This window comes from Dasypus novemcinctus, chromosome 9, assembly GCF_030445035.2.
Source record: "Dasypus novemcinctus isolate mDasNov1 chromosome 9, mDasNov1.1.hap2, whole genome shotgun sequence".
Lineage (NCBI taxonomy): Eukaryota > Metazoa > Chordata > Mammalia > Cingulata > Dasypodidae > Dasypus > Dasypus novemcinctus.
Window position 1 is genome coordinate 82427295 of NC_080681.1, and position 19134 is coordinate 82446428.

A 19134-nucleotide genomic window follows, 5' to 3' on the forward strand; every position below is an offset into this window, starting at 1 on the left:
GTGTCTTTTTGCTGCATCTTGTTTCTTTGTCCGCTTCTGTTGTCGTCAGCGGCACGGGAAGTGTGGGCGGCGCCATTCCTCAGCAGGCTGCTCCCTCCTTCGCGCTGGGCGGCTCTCCTTATGGGTGCACTCCTTGCGCGTGGGGCTCCCCTACGCGGGGGACACCCCTGTGTAGCAAGGCACTCCTTGCACGCATCAGCACTGCGCATGGGCCAGCTCCACACGGGTCAAGGAGGCCCGGGGCTTGAACCGCGGACCTCCCATGTGGTAGACGGATGCCCTAACCACTGGGCCAAAGTCCGTTTCCCAAAATTTTAAAATTTTGATTAAGTCCAATTTATCTATTACATATTTTCTGTTGTTGCTTGTGCTCTGGGTCACACCTAAGAAACCATTTCCTAAACAAAGGCTATGAAGATTTATGCTTACCTTTCTATCTTACATTTTGAGTTAGTGTTTGTACATGACGTGAGGAAATAGTTCAATGTCATTGTTTTGCATGCAGATATCCAGTTTTCCCAGTACCAATTGTTGAAAAGACTATTCTTCCCTCATTGAATTGTCTTGACACCTTTGCCAAAAATCAATCAACCATAAATGGGAGGGTTTATTTCTGGACTCTCAATTCTATTCCATTGAACTATATTCGTATCCATATCATATTATTACTTTAGCCTTGAGGTAAGTTTTGAAATCAGAAAGTATGAGTCTTCCAGTTTTGTTATTCTTCTTTTCCAGATTGTTTTGGCTATTCTGTGTCCCATTACTTTCTATGCGAACTTTAGGGTTAGCTTGGCAATTCTTCAAAGAAATTTTGATGGGGACTGCATTGAATCTGTAAATCAATTTGTGGAGCTTTTCTATCTTAACAATATTAAATTTTCCAATCCTAGAACATGGAATGACTCTCCATTTATTTAGGTCTTCTTTAATTTCTTTCAGCAGTGTTTTTTAGTTTTTGAAGTATATGTTTTACATTTCTTTTGTTAAATGTATTCCTAAGAATTTTATTATTTGTATGACGGCTGCAGATGAAATTTTATTCTTCATAGAAAAGAGTCATCCCCCTTTGTCCTTCATCCATAACAAAATTGATGCTTCCCCAAGAGGGGTGGTGCATCAGTTTTCTATTGTACAACAAAATATTCCAAAATGTAGTTGCTTAAAACAACCCTGAACTCCTAAAGTTGATCTATGGATTCAATACAATCCCTATCAAATCCCAACTGACTTTTCTACAGAAATTGACAAACTGATCCTAACATTTATAGGGCGATTCAAGAATAGCCAAAACAGTCTTGAAGAAGAACAAAGTTGGAGGACTCATACTTCCTAATTTCAAAACTTAGTACAAAGCTGCGGTAAGCAAAGAAGTATTTATTTTCAAAAGGATAGGCATATAGATCAACAAAGTAGAATTGAGAGACCAGTAAAAACTTTACACTTAGGGCATCCTGAGAATCCAGACACAAGCACAAATTAACAGGGCTTTCTTTCCTAAGAAAAGTTCATTTTGCTGTCCAAAGGGAGAAACCCTGAAGATGAAGCTTTATTCTTTAAAGAAACCATCAGTCCCCTTCATCCTCGCTCTTCTTTATCCACAGCAAAGTCAAGCTGCTCTCTCCAAGGGCGGCCCCAGACCTGCATGGCCAGGTGGAGATGAGAGCCAAGACTTGCCAGGAGGCCCTCGGTTCCAAGCACCCCAGTCAGTTGCCATCTTCCTCTTCTGATTCTCCTGCCAACTCGGAAGCTCTCTCTGGCAAGTCATCTCCCATCAGTTTGAATCTTCCAGACTGTGCATCCCACATGTATTTGATGGTCACCTTGAACTCAGCCATCTCCTACCTGAAAAGCTTCAGGATTTGGGCCTGCTCTGGGGTCAGCACACCACCCATCTTGTGCATCTCAGAGTTGGGCAGCAGGGTCACCACACCTCTCTTGAGGGCAGTGGGCAGGCTGAGCTGCTTCAGTTGCAGCAACATGCAGTGAGGGAACTGCTCCAGCAGCCCGGGATCTGGGCTCACCATGAGGGTGGCTTTGTTACCAGATTGAGTGTAGTCCATTTCTGTGTTTTTCGTGAACCACTCAGTTACTTCTTGTTTAGAACGGTAGGTGAAAGGAGATCAACTTCACCCCACCATTTCTTGCTCACCTGGTGTGGGTTGCCTCTATAGTTGTCAGATGGGCTTCATTCCAGGTGTCCTTCAGCTGGCTGTTCCCATGTTGGCCACAGAGAAGTTGGGAAGGTACTTGTACATGTCCACACGTTTCTGAAGCTCTTCTATCAGGTTCTGTTTCAGTTCCAAGCCTTTCTTGGCACTTTTGGTTAAAGAAATTTTCTTGTTGTGCTTGATTTGGGCATAGGTCTGAATCCGTGTGTAGTGGGCGGTGGTGCTAATTTTCAGAATTTTTTAATTTTTGATATTGAAAATGGAATTGCTTTCTTAATTTCATTTTTGGATTCTTCATTGTAAGTGTATGGAAGTATAACTGATTTTTGTCTATTGAGCTTATATCCTGCAACCTCCTGAGCTTGTTTATTAGTTCTAATAATTTTTAGTGGATTTCTGAGGATATTTTATGTGCAAGATCATGTCATCATAGAATAAAGATAGTTTTGTTTCTTCCTTTCCAATCTGGATGACTTTTATTTCATTCTTTTGCTTTGGCTAGAACCTCCAGTACAATGTTTAATAGAAGTTGTGAAAGTGGACATTTTTGCTTGTGCTTGATCTTAGGAGGAAAGCATTCAGTCTTTTACCACTAACTATGATGTTAGTTGTGGGTTTTTCCTGGATGTCCTCTATCAGATTGAGGAACTCTTCTTCCTGTTAGGTTATTAGGTTTTTGAATTAATTATTATTATGAAAGAGAGTTGAATTTAAAAAAACCTTTTTACTGTGGTAACATTATCAGCTCAGGGTCCCCCATTTAAACCACTTTCAAGGGTACAATTCAGTGTTATTAATTGCATTCACAATGTTATACTGCTAGCACCACTATTCATGACCAAAAGTTTTTGATCAACCTGGATAGAAATTCTGCACCCATTAAGCAATAACTCCCCATTCCTCTTCTTTCTCACCACCTAGTGTGTTGAATTTTGTCAAAAGCTTTTTCTGCATCTACTGACAAAAATCATGGGATTTTTACCCTGTATTCCATTGCTATATGGTTTATTACATTAAGGCATTTTCAGATATTAATACAACCTTGCATTCTTAGGATAAATTCCACGTTTTCATGGTGTATAGTCCTTTTTATATATTGCTGATTTAGTCTACTAGTGGTTTATTGAGACATTTCCATCTATATACGTAAAGGATATTGGTCTGTATTTTTCTTTTCTTGTGATGCCTTTGTCTGGTCTTGAGATCAGGGCAATACTAGCTTCATAGAATGAGTTGTGAAATGTTCCCTCCTCTTCTGTTTTTGAGAAAGTTTGTGAAGAGTTGATATTAAGTGTTCTTTAAATGCTTGATAGAATTCACTGGTGAAGTCTTCTGGGCCTGGAACTTTTCTTTGTGGGTTTTTCATGACTAATTCAATCTCTTTACTTGTTATAGGTCTATTCAGATTTTCTGTTTTTTCTTGAGTCAAGTTTGGCAGTTTGTGTCTTTCTAGGAATTTGTCCATTTCATCTAAGTTCTCTAATTTGTTGATATATAATTGTTCATACAATTCCTTTACAATACTTTGTTAATTTCTGTAAGGTCAGTGGTAATTTCCTTTCATTCCTTATTTTTGTAATTTGTTTGTTCAATCTTTTTTTCTTGATCACTTTTACTAAAGGTTCGTCAATTTTTATGTTGATCTTTTCAAAATAATCAACTTTTTGCTTTTAATGATTTTCTCCTATTTTTCTATTCTCTAGTTTATCAATTTCTACTATAATCTCTATTGTTTCCTTCCTTCTTGCTTTGATTTAGTATGCTCTTTTACTGATGAGTGTTGAGAGTTTTTATATATTGTGGATACAAGTCCTTTGTTGGATATGTGATTTGAAAATATTTTCTGGGAAGCTGATGTGGTTCAACTGATAGAGTGTCTGCCCACCATATGGGAGGTCCAGGGTTCGAACCCAGGGCCTCCTGGCCCATGTGGTGATTTGGCCCACGTGTAATGCTGCCATGCGCAAGGCGTGCCATGCCATGCAGGGGTGCCTCCACATAGGGGTGCCCCATGTGCAAGGATTGCACCCTGCAAGGACAGCTGCCCTGTGTGAAAAAAGCACAGGCTGCCCAGGAGTGGCACCACACATGCCGAGAACTGATGCAGCAAAAGGACGCCACAAGAAAGAGACACAGTTTCCTGGTGCTGCCTGATAATGCAAGTGGATGCAGAGGAACACACAGCAAATGGACACAGAGAGCAGACAGCAGAGGAAAAGGGGAAATAAATAAATAAAATGAATCTTAAAAAAATTTTTCCCCACCAGTATATAGTTTATTTTTTCATTCTCTTAACAGTATCTTGCACAGAAAAAAAGTTTTTACTATTGATGAAGTCTAATTTATCTATTAATAACTGGATTGTGCTTTTGGTGTCCTATTTAAGAATTCTTTGCCCAACTCAAAGTCACAAAGATTTTTGTCTCTCTTCTAAAGGTTTAATAGTTTTACATTTAGATCTATGATTCCTTTTGAATTAATTTTTGGATATGACATGAAGTTTAGGTTGTGATTCTTTTTGCATATGGATGACCAATTGTTTCAATATCATCCTTTTTATTTTGAATAACCTTTGCACCTTTGTCAAAAAATCAATTGGCGGGAAGCGGACTTGGCCCAGTGGATAGGGCGTTTGTCTACCACATGGGAGGTCCGCGGTTCCAACCCCGGGCCTCCTTGATCCGTGTGGAGCTGGCCCACATGCAGTGCTGATGCGCGCAAGGAGTGCCGCGCCACACAGGGGTGTCCCCCCCGTAGGGGAGCCCCACGTGCAAGGAGTGCGCCCGTAAGGAGAGCCACCCAGTGCAAAAGAAAGTGCAGCCTGCCCAGGAATGGCATTGCACACATAGAGAGCTGATGCAGCAAGATGATGTAACAAGAGACACAGATTCCCGTGCCGCTTACAACAACAGAAGCGGACAAAAGAACATGCAGCAAATGGACACAGAGAACAGACAACCAGGGCGGGGGGGGAAGGGGAGAGAAATAAAATAAAATAAATCTTTAAAAAAATCAATTGGCCATATTTCTGAGTCTATTTCTGAACTGTATTCTGTTCCATTGATCTAGTTATCTATCCCTTTGCTAATATCACACTGTCTTGATTACTGTAACTTTATACTAAGTATTAAAATTGGGTACCATGAGCCTTCAAACTTTCTTCTTCTTTTTTTCCAAAATTGTTTGAATTATTTTAGTTCCATTGCCTTTTGATATAAATTTTGGAATCTGCTTGTTCATATCTACAAAAAATCATGCTGTGATTTTGACTGGAATTGTGTTAAATTTATAAATGAATTTGGGGAGAATTGACATCCTAACTATATTGAGTATTCTAATCCATGACCATGGTAGGTTGTATCCCTCATTTAGGTCTCCTTTCATTGATATTTTATATACAGGTCCTGAACATGTTTTGTTAGGTTTTTACCTAATTATATAATATTTTTGGAATCATTATAAATGATATTTTTAAGAAGTTGGTTTCCAATTGCTCACAGCTATTATATAGATATACATTTTATATTTGTATGATATATCCTGTGACTTTTGCTAAGCTCACTTTTAGTTTTAGGAACTTTTTTGTATATTCTTTGTGATTTTCTACATAGTAATCATGCAATCTCTAAGTAGAGACAGTTTTACTTCCACTACAAAATTAAATAGGAATTATAAGAGTAGAGAGTCTTGGGAAGCAGATGTGGCTCAAGCAGTTGGGCTCCCATCTACTATATGCGAGGTCCAGGGTTTGATTCCTGGGGCCTCCTGTTGAAGGTGAACTGGCCTGTGCAGTGAGCTGGCCCATGTGGAGTGCTGGCCTGAGCCGAGTGCTGGCCTGCACAGCAAGTTGACCCCAGCAGAGAGCTGGTGCAGCAAGATGACACAACAAAAAGAGACACAGAGGAGAGACAATAAGAGATGCAGCAGGCCAGAGAGCTGAGGTGGCGCAAGAGACCCAGCACCTCTCTCCTATTCCGGGAGGTCCCAGGATCAGTTCCTGGTGCTGCCTAAAGAGAAGACAAGCAGACATAGAAAAATGCACAGAGAATGGATGAGAGCAGACAATGAGGGGTAGGGGATAAATAAATAAGTAAATAAAAAAAAAAAAGATTATCAAACTTAAAAAAAAATTAGAGTAGAGATTCTTGCCTTGTCCCAAATCTTAGGGGGAAAGGACTCAGTCTTTCATGATTAAATACAGTAATATTTAAATATGATTAAATTAAACATTTAATTAAACATGATATTAGTTATGGGTGTGCTGTTCTGGGTTTTGGGCTGCCTTTGAGGTCAGGCTGGGAGATATTGGAGGAATGAAAACAAGGAAACTCACCACTGTATTAGTCGTTCTTCAAGTTCTGACTTCCTTCCCCAATCCTCAGATGACTTGTTGCATGTATTCTTCTCATTGGATTCATTGGGCCGAGGGTGGTATGTGCTTACTGCATGTTAAATGGAACCAAAGGGTAAATTTTAATTTACTTATCCTTTAATATAAATTGTATTCTACTTGGAAGTCACTTGGGAGAAATCCAGTTATACAATCAGCTCTCAATATACACAGACTCAGCTATATGCATTTGTTTCAGGAGAAGTTTGTAAAGCTTCAGTGTCATCTGAGCTTGCTTAGGCTGCAGTCCACAATTCCAAACTTTGTGGTACTTCATGTTCCTGTCTTTAAACAGTAGATTTAAAATAAATTATAGTATAGTACGTATAAAGATGAAGGATCAGAACTTGAGTCACTTAAATTTTGTCATTCCATGTGATCTCTTAGAGATTTTGTGTTTAAAATTTAAAACAGTGAAACAAAGTTGATTTCTGAGATAAAATATTTTTGTGTGTTAAGCATGGTGTAGTGCAGGTAAAAATCAAAGATATTAATCCCTTGCTTGTTTGTTATATAATCATTCTCTGAGCCTTTATGGAGTTCACACTTTTGGAAGTGTTTTCAATGTGTGATATTTTATCAAAGTTTAGAAACAGTACTCATTCTTTTCAGTCTCAAGTCATTTGTGAAAAAATGCTGCTGAATGTAGGTATAAGAGTGAAATGATGTCCCCACTCAAGATGAAGCTGTGTGCACAGTAAGGACAAATTTTGAAAATGTAATGTCAACTTTTGAAATATGGGCAGTCTAAAAGAAAACATGAACATGGAGGGATCGGCTCATATTTTGTTCTCAGATCCACATAATTTTCTTTTCTGAATTATATTTTATTATTTGATATGCATTTTTAGATGAGGTTAATATAACACAAACATATTTGCAAAGAGCCAGAACCAGCCTTGAACAATGCATAGTAAAACCCAAACTTGAAGATTTTGTGGAGAAGGACATTGATTATGCAAAAACAAATGAAAGAAAGGGATGTTTACAAGGAATAAGGAATATAATTTTGAAGAAGAATGCAAGGGGAAATGACAAAAGATGTCAGAAGAAATCAAAAGACACTGTTTGAATGCCTTGATTATTTTTTACCAAGAAGTGGGCACTCTTCTAAAGCAATGATCAAATAATGTCAATATTTATTATCATTCAGTCATTTCAAATTTAAAATTAATAGAGAGGGTCAAAGATAGATTGATAAATCTGGCTTTACTACTTAACATGAATAAACAAAGAAGATAAGTTTGAGGACGTCATTGACAAATTTGTGAAAGTTAAGGCTTGTTTTTAAGCAAAGTGTATTATTATTCATTATTGTAACAGATTATTAGTATATATATTTCTCCCACCTTTTCCAGGAAAAAGTAAAGACAAATGCTTTGTAAATATATCAATGTATTTATTTATTTATTATTATTTTTTCTTTAATGGCATGATGTACATTTAAAAAATCAGTGGTAGAGTGGATGTTTTGGTTTGCTGAAATCAGAATATGTAGCAGAAATGTGTTGGCCTTTGCAATGGGGATTTACTGCCTTATAAACTTACAGTTTCCAGACCGAGATGTCCAATTTAAGGCATCATCAGGTGATTCTTTCTTCCCAAAGACCAGCTGCCAGAGATCTGGACTCCTTTTTGTAGGGCAAGGCACCTGTTGGTGTCTGCTGGTTTCTCTCTTCTCTCCCAGCTTTTGTTGCTTTCAGCTTCTTGGTTCCGTGTATTCATCCCATTTATAAAAGACTCCAGTTAGAGTATTAAGGCCCACTCTGCCTTAATTGAAGTACCCTAATCAAAAAGTCCTACCCACAATAGGTTCATAGCCACAGGAATGGGCCAGCTTTAAGCCAATGATTTTCCTGGGTACTACATACAGTCTCAAACCACCACAGAGGGCATGCCGGAGATCTCTGTATGGGTTTTGTATTATTTTTGCAAATGTCCTCTATATTTCAAATTATTTTAAAATAAAAAAATTCAATAAAAGAAGAATTTTACTGCCTCATTCTTTTGAATTATAATATTGACTATAATCAATACTATTGATAGTATTATTTTTCATTTCACATCATAATTACTGAAAATAATTATTTCTTATAGAGAAAGGAGTTGTTAAAATATTATCAACTGTAGATTACAAATATACTAGGTATACCATTGGTAGAAGGTTGCTTTACCTGTTTGTCATGGGCCAAAAGTGCCAGGGAATTAATACTTCTAGGGATAATTCCTCAACCAATGACTTTTTGGAGTTGGTGTATAAATTCTTGTATCACTGTCCTTTTCCAGAGTAGATAGTATCATTCAAACTAGAATAACTCTTTGCCCCCTTTTTATGTTATTGATTTGCTCACAAAAGTGAGGCACAGTTGTCCTCTAAAATGACATATTATCATGATGTCATTTAGCTTGTTCCTCTATCCCCTGTAGATCCAAAAGTTTGCTTAAATTCATCTCAAATTTTCTTGATAAGAATATTTCATAGGTGGTACTATATATTTCACATTATATCACATTATACGCATATCATGTCTGGTTGTTTTGCCAATAGTGATGTAAGAAATTGATTAGGGTACTTAAGTGGTGACAGTCTGGCTCCTTCTTAATTAAGGTGTTTTGTACCCTTTATGACCTGTAAGTAATTTGAAAGTTGATACTTTGACACTTCGAAAACAACTAGTTTCCTATTGTGATAGGCAGAATAATGCCACTCCCCCCAAAGATGTCCGTGTCCTAGCTCTAGAGCCTGTGACTACGTTTAGTTACATATTATATGGCAAGAGGGAATTAAGGTTGCAGATGGCATTAAGGTTGATAATTAGCTGGTCTTTAGATAAGGAGATTATATTAGTAGCCAAAGGGGTCCTGATGCAAAATACCAGAAACCTGTTGGTTTTTATAAAGGGTATTTATTTGGGGAAGAAGCTTACAGTTACTAGGCCATAAAGTGTAAGTTACTTCCCTCACCAAAGTCTGTTGTCATGTGTGGGAGCAAGATGGCTGCCGACATCTGCAAGGGGTCAGGCTTCCTCTTCTTCTTAAAGTGCTGTGGTCCCAGCTTCTTTTGATATTAGCTGTAGGTTGGGATAAATCTCATTTCTCCCAGGGCTCAGCTGCTCTGCTTTCTCCACAAGGCCAGCTGTAGACTATCAGGCTCTCTTTCTTCCTAGGGCCTCTGTTGTGTCTATGGAGTCATCTCTATTCCTTTGTGTTCTTCTCCTGTGTGCTTGCTTCCTAGGGCGCCAGTATCCAAAACTCCAACTCCCTCCTGTGCTGTGTAGTTTTCTCTGTGAGTCCTCACCCACTTAGTGGGTTAAGGACTCAATGTCTTACTGAGGTGGCCCAATCAAAGCCCTAATTATTATTTAATCAAGTAAAAGAGAAACCTCTGAAGTTAATACAATCTAATACACTCAGTGGAACAGACCAGTTTACAGGCATAATTCATAAATAATACTAAAGTGCTACAGAGATTATCCTGGATTATCTGGTGATACCAGTGTAATCATAAGGGTCCTTTAAAGTGGAAGAGGGGACCAGAAGAGTCAGAGAAAGAGTTAAAGATGCTACACTGCTGGCCTTGAAGAAGGAGGAAGGGGCCACAAATCAAGGAATGCAGATATCCTCTAGAAGCTGGAAAAGGTGAAGAATCATATTTTCCCCTAGATCCTTTGTAAGTAACACAGCCCTGGCAGTATTTTGAGTTTTGTCCATTGAGACCCATTTTGAACTTCTGACCTCCTAAACTGTAAGGAAATAAGTTTGTGTTGTTTTAACCACCATTTATAGTAATTTGTTATAGCAGCAATAGGAAACCAATACACCCAGCAATGTTTTTTATATCCAATAATGATGGTCATTATCTGGAACATTATCTCATGAGGCATTGCAAAAGAAGTGTTTTTCTCTTCCATCTCTTTCCATCAAGACTGGAGTTGAATTTCTTTGTAAAGAAAAGCTGCTCTATATAAACTTGGGCTATTTGATTTACTGAAATGCATTTTTAATGGGAAAAGTATGATACATGGTTAATGGGTATCATTGATTGCCAATATTCAGAATTAGGAGTGGGTATATGTCTTAGTTTGCCAAAGGGCTGCCAATGCAAAGTGCCAAAAATGGGTTGGTTTTATAATGGGAATTTTATTTGAGGTAACATCTTACAGTTCTAAGCTCCTGAAATGTCCTAATCAAGGCTCTATCAGAGATGCCTTCTCACCAAAGTCAGCTACTGGTGATTCTGGCATCCTGCCGCATGGCAATCAGGCATATGGCAGGGTTCGTCTCCTCAGCTGCTCCTTGAGGTGCTCCTTGGGCTCAGCCCCTCAGGGGTCTCTTTCTGTCCTTCTGTGCTCTGTAGATTCCAGACTCTGGGACCTCTTGGGACCTCTCTACCTTTCTACAGCTGTAGGTGAACCTGGAGTCCTCTCTCACATGGCTGGGTTGAAATGGCAAAGCTCCCTTTTCCTATGTGCCTCTTCTTCTGTGTTTCTGTTTACATAAGGCCCTGCAAAAGGGCAGAAACCCTACATGAGTCCCATGTCACTGATCTAGTCCAATTAAAAGGGTCCCACACCCACCCTGTGAGGAAATAATATCATCTAATATTAATATAGGACTTACTATGTCCTAGGTAATGTTTTAAGCAATTTTAGTATTATGAACATATTTAATCAATATGTGAGTAATGCACTTAGATAGAACCTGGAACATAGAAGGTGGTTGATAAATAATAGCTAGTAATAATAATTGCTATTTGTTGATGGTGACAATCCTCATTTTAAAAACAAGAGACTGAGGCTTGAGGAGTTTATGAGATTTGCCCAAGATCCCCCAACCTGAAAGTCATGAGAGAGATTTCCCTTTGGCTGCCAGTCTCCAAAACCTCACTTTCTGCTTCCCATAAACTATTTAATTTTGTAGCCAGCAACTTATAACAGAGGAAAAGAGGGGGAAAAGAAATCCATCAAAGCAGACAGTTGCTTGCAATTAAAATATTCAGTGCCAAAGAAAAAAGATATTATAAAATCGTAAGAATTGTACATGAGAAGATCTTCAACATCAATAATCATCAAGGGGATGCAAGTGTAAACTACCATGAGAGACCACTACACAATACTAGAATGACAAAAGCGAAAAAGACTGATAATGCCAAATGTCGGGGAGCTTATGGAGCAATTAGAACTTTCATACATTGCTGGAGAGAATACAAAAATAATTCAACCACTTTGGAAAAGTTTGGCAGTATCTAATAAAGCTAAACAGGGAAGCGGATTTGGCACAATGGATAGGGCGTCCACCTACCACAAGGGAGGTCCGCGGTTCAAACCCCGGGCTTCTTTGACCCATGTGGAGCTGGCCCATGTGCAGTGCTGATGCACGCAAGGAGTGCCCTGCCATGCAGAGGTGTCCTCCACGTAGGGGAGCCCCACACGCAAGGAGTGCGCCCCGTAAGGAGAGCTGCCCAGTGTGAAGGGAAGTTCAGCCTGCCATGGAATGGCGTCGCACACACGGAGAGCTGACACAACAAGATGATGCAACAAAAAGAAACATAGATTCCTGGTGCCACTGATAAGAATAGAAGCAGTCACAGAAGAACACACAGCAAATGGACACAGAGAGCAGACAACTGGGGGGGGAGGGAAGAGGAGAGAAATAAAAAAATAAATCTTAAAAAAAAAAAAAAGGTTAAACACACATCTATAATATTACCCAACTATCCCACCCCTAATTATTTACCCATAAATAAAAATATATGTCCACAAAAAAACATGTATTGAATTGTTTGTAGCAGCTTTGTTCATAATAGTCCTAACTGGAAATAACTCAAATGTCATCAACTGGTGAATAGATAAAAAATGTGTGGTTTGTCCATACAATAGAATACTGATATATCAATAAAAAGGAACACAATATTAATAAATATGAAACATGAATAAATCTCACAAAATACTATGAGGCCAAACACAAAAGATTACATATCATGTGGTACCATTTCTATAAAATTCTAGAAAAGGCAAAACTATAGAAAGCAGATCAGTAGTTGCCTAAGGTTGAGGGTCAGGAAAAGGGATCAACTGTAAACAGTCATGAGGGAATGTTTTAGTTTCCCAGGCTACGTAAGCAAATACCATAAAATGGATCAGGTTAAACAATGGGAATTTATTTGCTCATAGTTTGAGGATGATAAAAAGTTCAAATCAAGGCATCATCAAGGCAGTGCTTTCTTCCTGAAGACTGCGGCATTCTGGGACTGGCTGCTGGCAGTTCTACATCCATAGCTTGTCACGTGGCAGGGCACATGGTGGCATCTCCTGCTCTCTTCCGGGATCCATTCCTTTTCAGCTTCTGGTGGCTCCATTTGTGGTTTCTCTCTGTCTGTTTGAATTTCTTTCCATTTATAAAGAATTCCAGTAATAGGGTTAAGACCTACCTGACTAGGCTGGGTCACAACTGAAGTAGCCACATCAAATAGGTTCATACCCACAGGAATATGTTAGATTTAAGATGTTGCTGTTGTTTGTACAGCTTCAAGTCACCACAAGGAATATTTTAGTGTGTTAGGGATGACACTATGGTATACCTAAAATGAGTGAATTTTATTGTATGTAAATTATGCATAAAAAACTCTTAAGAAATCAAGAATTAACTAAAACCTCTAAAATATTTAATTTGAATTAGAAATATTATAAACTTATTATTAAAAAATATAAATGTTTCCTTGCTTTGGCTAACATTCAGACCAGGAAACAGTGGCAACTTAGGAACAAACAATATTCCTATTACCCAGAATTTTGTCTCTAAATACTATTCTTCACCACAACAATGTGCAGAATCAGGGCTCTTTGAGAAAATGGCTGATTCCAGATCACAGACTGGGAATGTACAAACATAAGCCTGGAACACCTTTTTTTAATACTAGAAAGCAATGAAGCTATCAAAAAGTAAGTGGGGGGAATGTGGATTTGGCCCAATGGATATGGCATCTGCCTACCACATGGGAGGTCCACAGTTCAAACCCCAGGCCTCCTTGACCAGTGTGGAGCTGGCTCATGTGCAGTGCTGATGCACGCAAGAAGTGCCATGCCATGCAGGGGTGTCCCCCGTGTAGGGGAGCCCCATGCACAAGGAGTGCACCCCATAAGGAGAGCTGCCCAGCCGAAAGAAAGTTCAGCCTACCCAGGAGTGGTGCCGCACACACAGAGAACTGATGCAGCAAGATGATGCAACAAAAAGATTCAGATTCCCGGTGCCACTGATAAGAATAGAAGTGGACACAGAAGAACACACAGCAAATGGACACAGAGAACAGACAATTGGGGTGGGGGGGGGAAGGGGAGAGAAATAAATAAAAATAAAATCTTAAAAAAAAAAGTAAGTGGAGGCTATGTTAAAAGTACACAGTAGCCAACTTAAAAAGTCTTCCTGGTCAAAGCTGAAATAACTTGAGCATCAGAATATTCATTGGACCGCAATTTGTTAACCAGAGACAAGATTCTGCACTCATGGAGCATATCAATTAATAAAGACATTTACAATAAACAAAAAAACTATTTAAATAAATACTGAATTAGGCAGGCTAGCCCTTCCAAATCTGCTCACCATAATAAAAAGAACAAAACACTATAAAAACAGAAAAAAAGCCTAGAAAAAGAATCAGCTAGAGCCTAAAGAAATAAAAAAATGTATAATCATTGAAATTAAAAACTAAATGAGCAAACTAAATATAAGATTAAACACAGCTCAAGAAAGAATTAGTTAACTGGAAATTACCCAGAATGTATATATAGCTACAAAGATGGAAAACTGAAAGGTTAGAAATGTAGAGGATAAAATAGAGGGTTTAACATTCATTATAGAAGATGAGAATATAAAGAATGGAGAGAGAGACAACATTCAAAACAATTTTAAATGAAAACTGTCTAGAATGCATGAGAGACAATTATTCAGATGTAGGAGGCCTAAAATATTTTAAGCAGGATAAGTAAAACTGTATACACGAACACACACATACATTATAGTGAAACAGAAAAAGATCAAAGATCTTTAAGAGAAGATCTTGACTGGAGAGGGACTGTCAAATGATCAAGATGTGGTGTATGATATTCCAGGGTTCCAGTTCCCCACAGTATCTTTGAACAACTAGCAAAAACTGGCAGTCAGTCTTTGGCTCACCTTTCCTGAACATGTTCTGTGCAGAAACAGATTTCAGACAGCTAAGGCAATGTTAGAAACAAATCAAAGGGACCTGGGGCCAAGTATTACCTCACTTTAGATGTATGGGTAAACATACCCCATGGGGGTGGAGTCTTTTCATAGGGCATAGATGAGGCATTAGAATTCCTATAAACAGGGGAATTCCTAAAGCCAAGAGTAAACAAAAGCCTAGACCAAGAAGCAGACTCAGAAAAGTCAGATAGGATCTCATACTTTTGCCTCAGACCAATATTCCTGATAAGAGGGCTAAACTCTAAAGGAGAGTAACAACCAGTGAGGAGCCAATTTACAAAGACTGTGAAAAGTGTTTCATTTTTGTTAACTACTGGCACTCAAAGTAATTGCTTTCAAATCACTGCCTGGATACAAACTTAAGGAACAGACAGCTTGGGAAGTAAATCCCAGAGTTAACACTTTAAAATATCAAAATGTAAAGTGTATGACAAAAAATTACAAAACAAACAAAGAAAACAAAGAAGTGATGGTTCATCCAAAGGAACAAGATTAAACCACAGAAACTATATAAAAAAAGAAGACCAGACTTTGGTCATACCAGACAAAGACTAAAAAATGATATTCAATATGCTGAAAGAGATAATGGAAAACAGAGAAAGAAATAAAGGATATCAGGAAAACAGTGAATCAACAAAATGAGAATCTCAATAGAGGGAAAGAAATTTTAAAAAGAAACGAAACAGAAACACTGGAGTTGAAGACCACAATAATTGAAAAAAAAATTCTCTTGATGGTTTTAACAGCTGCTTAGAGCTGGCAGAAGAAAAAAACCAGTAAACTTGATGTCAAGACAATTGAAATAATTCAGGCTGAGGACAGAAAATAAAAAGTATGAAACAGCGAGCAGACTACAAGATACCTGTGGGACACAATCAAACATACCAATATACACACTATGTGAGTCCCAGAAGGAGAAGAAAGAAAGGAGCAGAATGAATATTCAAAGAAATAATGGCAGAAAACTTCCCAAACTTAACAAAAGATAGAATATACACACTCAAGAAGCCTAATGAACCCCAAACAGGATAAAAAAGAGAACCACATCCAGACACAGAGTAGTCAAATTGTCAAATGCCAAGGACTAGGAAAGACTTCTGAAAGCTGCAAGAAAAAGCAACATGCTATGTAAAAGTGAGGCTCAATATGATTAAGTGCTTCTTTCTCATCAAAACTGTTGGAGATTGAATCATGTCCCCCACAAAAGGCATGTACAGGTCCCAACTCCTGGTCCTGTGTATGTGAACTCATTTGGAAATAGGACCTTTGAAGATGTTCTTAATTAAGGTGTGCCCAAACTGAATGAGGGTGGGCCTTAATCCAATATGACTGAAGTCCTTATTAAGTACTGGAAATTGGACATAGAGAAGCCACAAGAAGACACCAAAAGCTGGAAGTCAATGGCACCCAAATGAGAAACGAGAAGATGTTGCCATGTGCATTGTCATGTGAAAGAAAAGCCAAGGAAACCCAATGTTTACCAACAAGCCAGAAGATGCCAACCCCAGGGAGAAACAAGCCTTCTGTCCTCTGAAACCATGAACCAATAAATTCCTGTTGATAAGCCAACTCATTGACTGGTATTTGCTTTAGCAGCTGGGAAATGAAAACAAAACCGTGGAGACAGGAAAGCAGTGGGATGAAATGTTTAAAGTGTGAGAAGAAACACTTAACAACCAAAAATTTTATATCTGGTGAGACAGTCTTTCAAAAATGAGGGAGAGATTAAGACATTCTCAGATAAATGAAAACTGAGAAAAATCATCACTAACCTAGACCTACAAGCAATGCTAAAGGGAGTTCTTCAGACTGAAAGGAAAGGACATTAGGTAGTGGATTAAAGTAGCACAAAGAAAGAAAGTAATTATAAATCCTGGTACTATTGTATTGTATATTTTGTATGCAACTCCATTTTTTACTTCTTACAGCTTCTAAAATGCAAATACATAAAAAGTAATAATAAATCTGTGGTTTTGGACATACAGTGATAAAAAGATTTAATTTATAACAAAAACAACAAAAAGATGGGGCAATGGAGGGGCATAGGAACATTGTGTATGCTGTGAAGTTATTCTCGTATCAAATCAGTCTTGATTGTTATAAGTGTTGGATGTTAAATTTAAGCCCCATTGTAACCATAAAGAAAATAACTGAAAGATTTATGCAGAAGAAAATGAGAAGGGACTCAAAATGGTACACTGCAAAAAAATTAAACAAATATGCATGTAGGCATTAACAGAAGAAGCGAGGGACAAAACCAGTATAAGACTTACAAAGATCAAATAGCAAAATGGCAGAAGAAAGTTCTGCATTATTAATAGTTACTTTAAATGTTGATTGATTAAACTCTACCAGTAACCTGTAGAGATTGGCAGAATGGATTAAAAAGCATGGCTCAACTCTGCTGTGTACTAGAGACTCACCTTATATTCCAAGACATAAGTAGGTTGAAAGTGAAAGGATGGAAAAGTATATTTTATGCATAGCAGCCATATGAGTATGGGGTGGCTATACTCTTATCAGATAAAATAGACTTTAAGTAAAAAAAACTGTTACAAAGGACAAAAAAGAACACTAAATACTGGTGTATTTATGGGTCAATTCAACAAGCTGTAACAATTAAAAATATATATGCACTAATGGCAGAGCCCCAAAATATATGAAGCAAATACAGATTTGAAGGGATAAATTGATGTTTGACATTAAAAGTAGGAGACTTTAATACAGCACTTTCAGTGTATAGACCATCCAGACAGAAGATCAATAAGGAAATAGAAGACTTAAATAATACTCTAAAACAATTAGATCTAACAGACATATATAGAACACTTCACCCAACAGCAGCAGAATACACATTCTTTTCTATTACACATGGATCATTCTCCAGGATAGACCATATGTTAAGTTGCAAAACAAGTCTCAATAAATGGATCTTCTCTAATGACAGTGGAATGAAGTCAGAAATTGATAACAAAGGGAGCACTGGAAAATTCACAAATATGTGAAAACTAAATGAGAAACTCTTAAACAATCAATGGTCTAAAGAAGAAATCACAAGGGAAATTAGGAAATATCTTGAGCAAATGAAATGAGAACACCACATACCAAAACTTGCACTAAAGGCAGTGCTAGAGGGAAATTTTTAGTTCTAAATTCCTACATCAATAAAGAAGAAAAATATCAAATCAAAGACTTAACCTCAAGACTGGAGGATCTAGAAAAAGAAGAGCAAACCAAACCCAAAGTAAGCAGAAGGAAGGAAATAAAGTTTAGAGTAGAGATAAATGAAATAGAGAATAAAACAAAATAGGGAGAATCAGTGAAATCAAAAGTTATTTGAAAAGATCAGTAAAATCAGCAAACTTTTAGTTAGACTGACAAAGAAAAAAAGAGAGAGCAAAAATCAGAAATGATAGGGACATTACTACTGCTGTCACAGAAATAAAAAGGATTATAAGAGAATACTATGAACAACATGAACAACTGAAAACCAACAAATTAGATAACTGGATGAAATGGACAAATTCTTAGAAACACACATACTGCTTACACTGTCTAGAAGAAAATAGGTAAAGAGATTGAATCAGTAATAAAAAATCACCCAACAGAGAAAAGCCCAGAACTAGAAGTCTTCACTGGTAAATTTTACCAAACATTCCAAGAAGAATTAACACAAACACTGCTCAAATGCTTTAAAAAAATTGAAGATGAGGGAATGCTTCCTAACTCATTTTAGGATGCCAACATCACCCTAATACCAAAGCCAGATAAAAGATACCACAAGAAAAGTACAGACCTATATCCCTTATGAATATAGATACAAAAATCCTTAACAAAAGAGTAGCAAGCCAAATTCATCAAAAGAATTAAACACTGTGATCAAGTAGGATTTATCACTGGTATGCCAAGGTGGTTTGATGTAAGAAAATCAATTAAACTAATACACCACATTAATAAGACATGATCATCTCAATTGATGCAGAAAAGGCATTTAACAAAATCCAGCACCCCTTCCTGATAAAAACACTTAGAAACTAGGAACAGAAGGAAACTTCCTCAATATGATAAAGGGCATATATGAAAAACCCAATGCTAACATTGTACTAAATGGTGAAAGACTGAAAGCCTTCTCTCTAAGATCAGGAAGAAGACAAGGATGCCCACTGTCCCCATTGTTATTCAGCATTGTTATCTAGAAATTCTAGCCAGAGCAATTAGGCAAAAAAAAAAAAAAAAAAAAAAAAAAGGAAAGAAAAGAAATAAAAGGCATCCAAATCAGATAGGAAGGTGTGAAACTCTCCATATTTGCAGATGACATGATACTATATATAGGAATTCCTGAAAAAT

The 19134-nt window shown here is 37.6% G+C and overlaps 1 pseudogene; it reads right to left on the reverse strand.

Moving 5' to 3' along the window:
- Positions 1-1706: 1706 nt before the first annotated feature.
- Positions 1707-19134, reverse strand: part of LOC101433734 (mRNA turnover protein 4 homolog) — a 45609-nt pseudogene continuing 28181 nt past the window's right edge.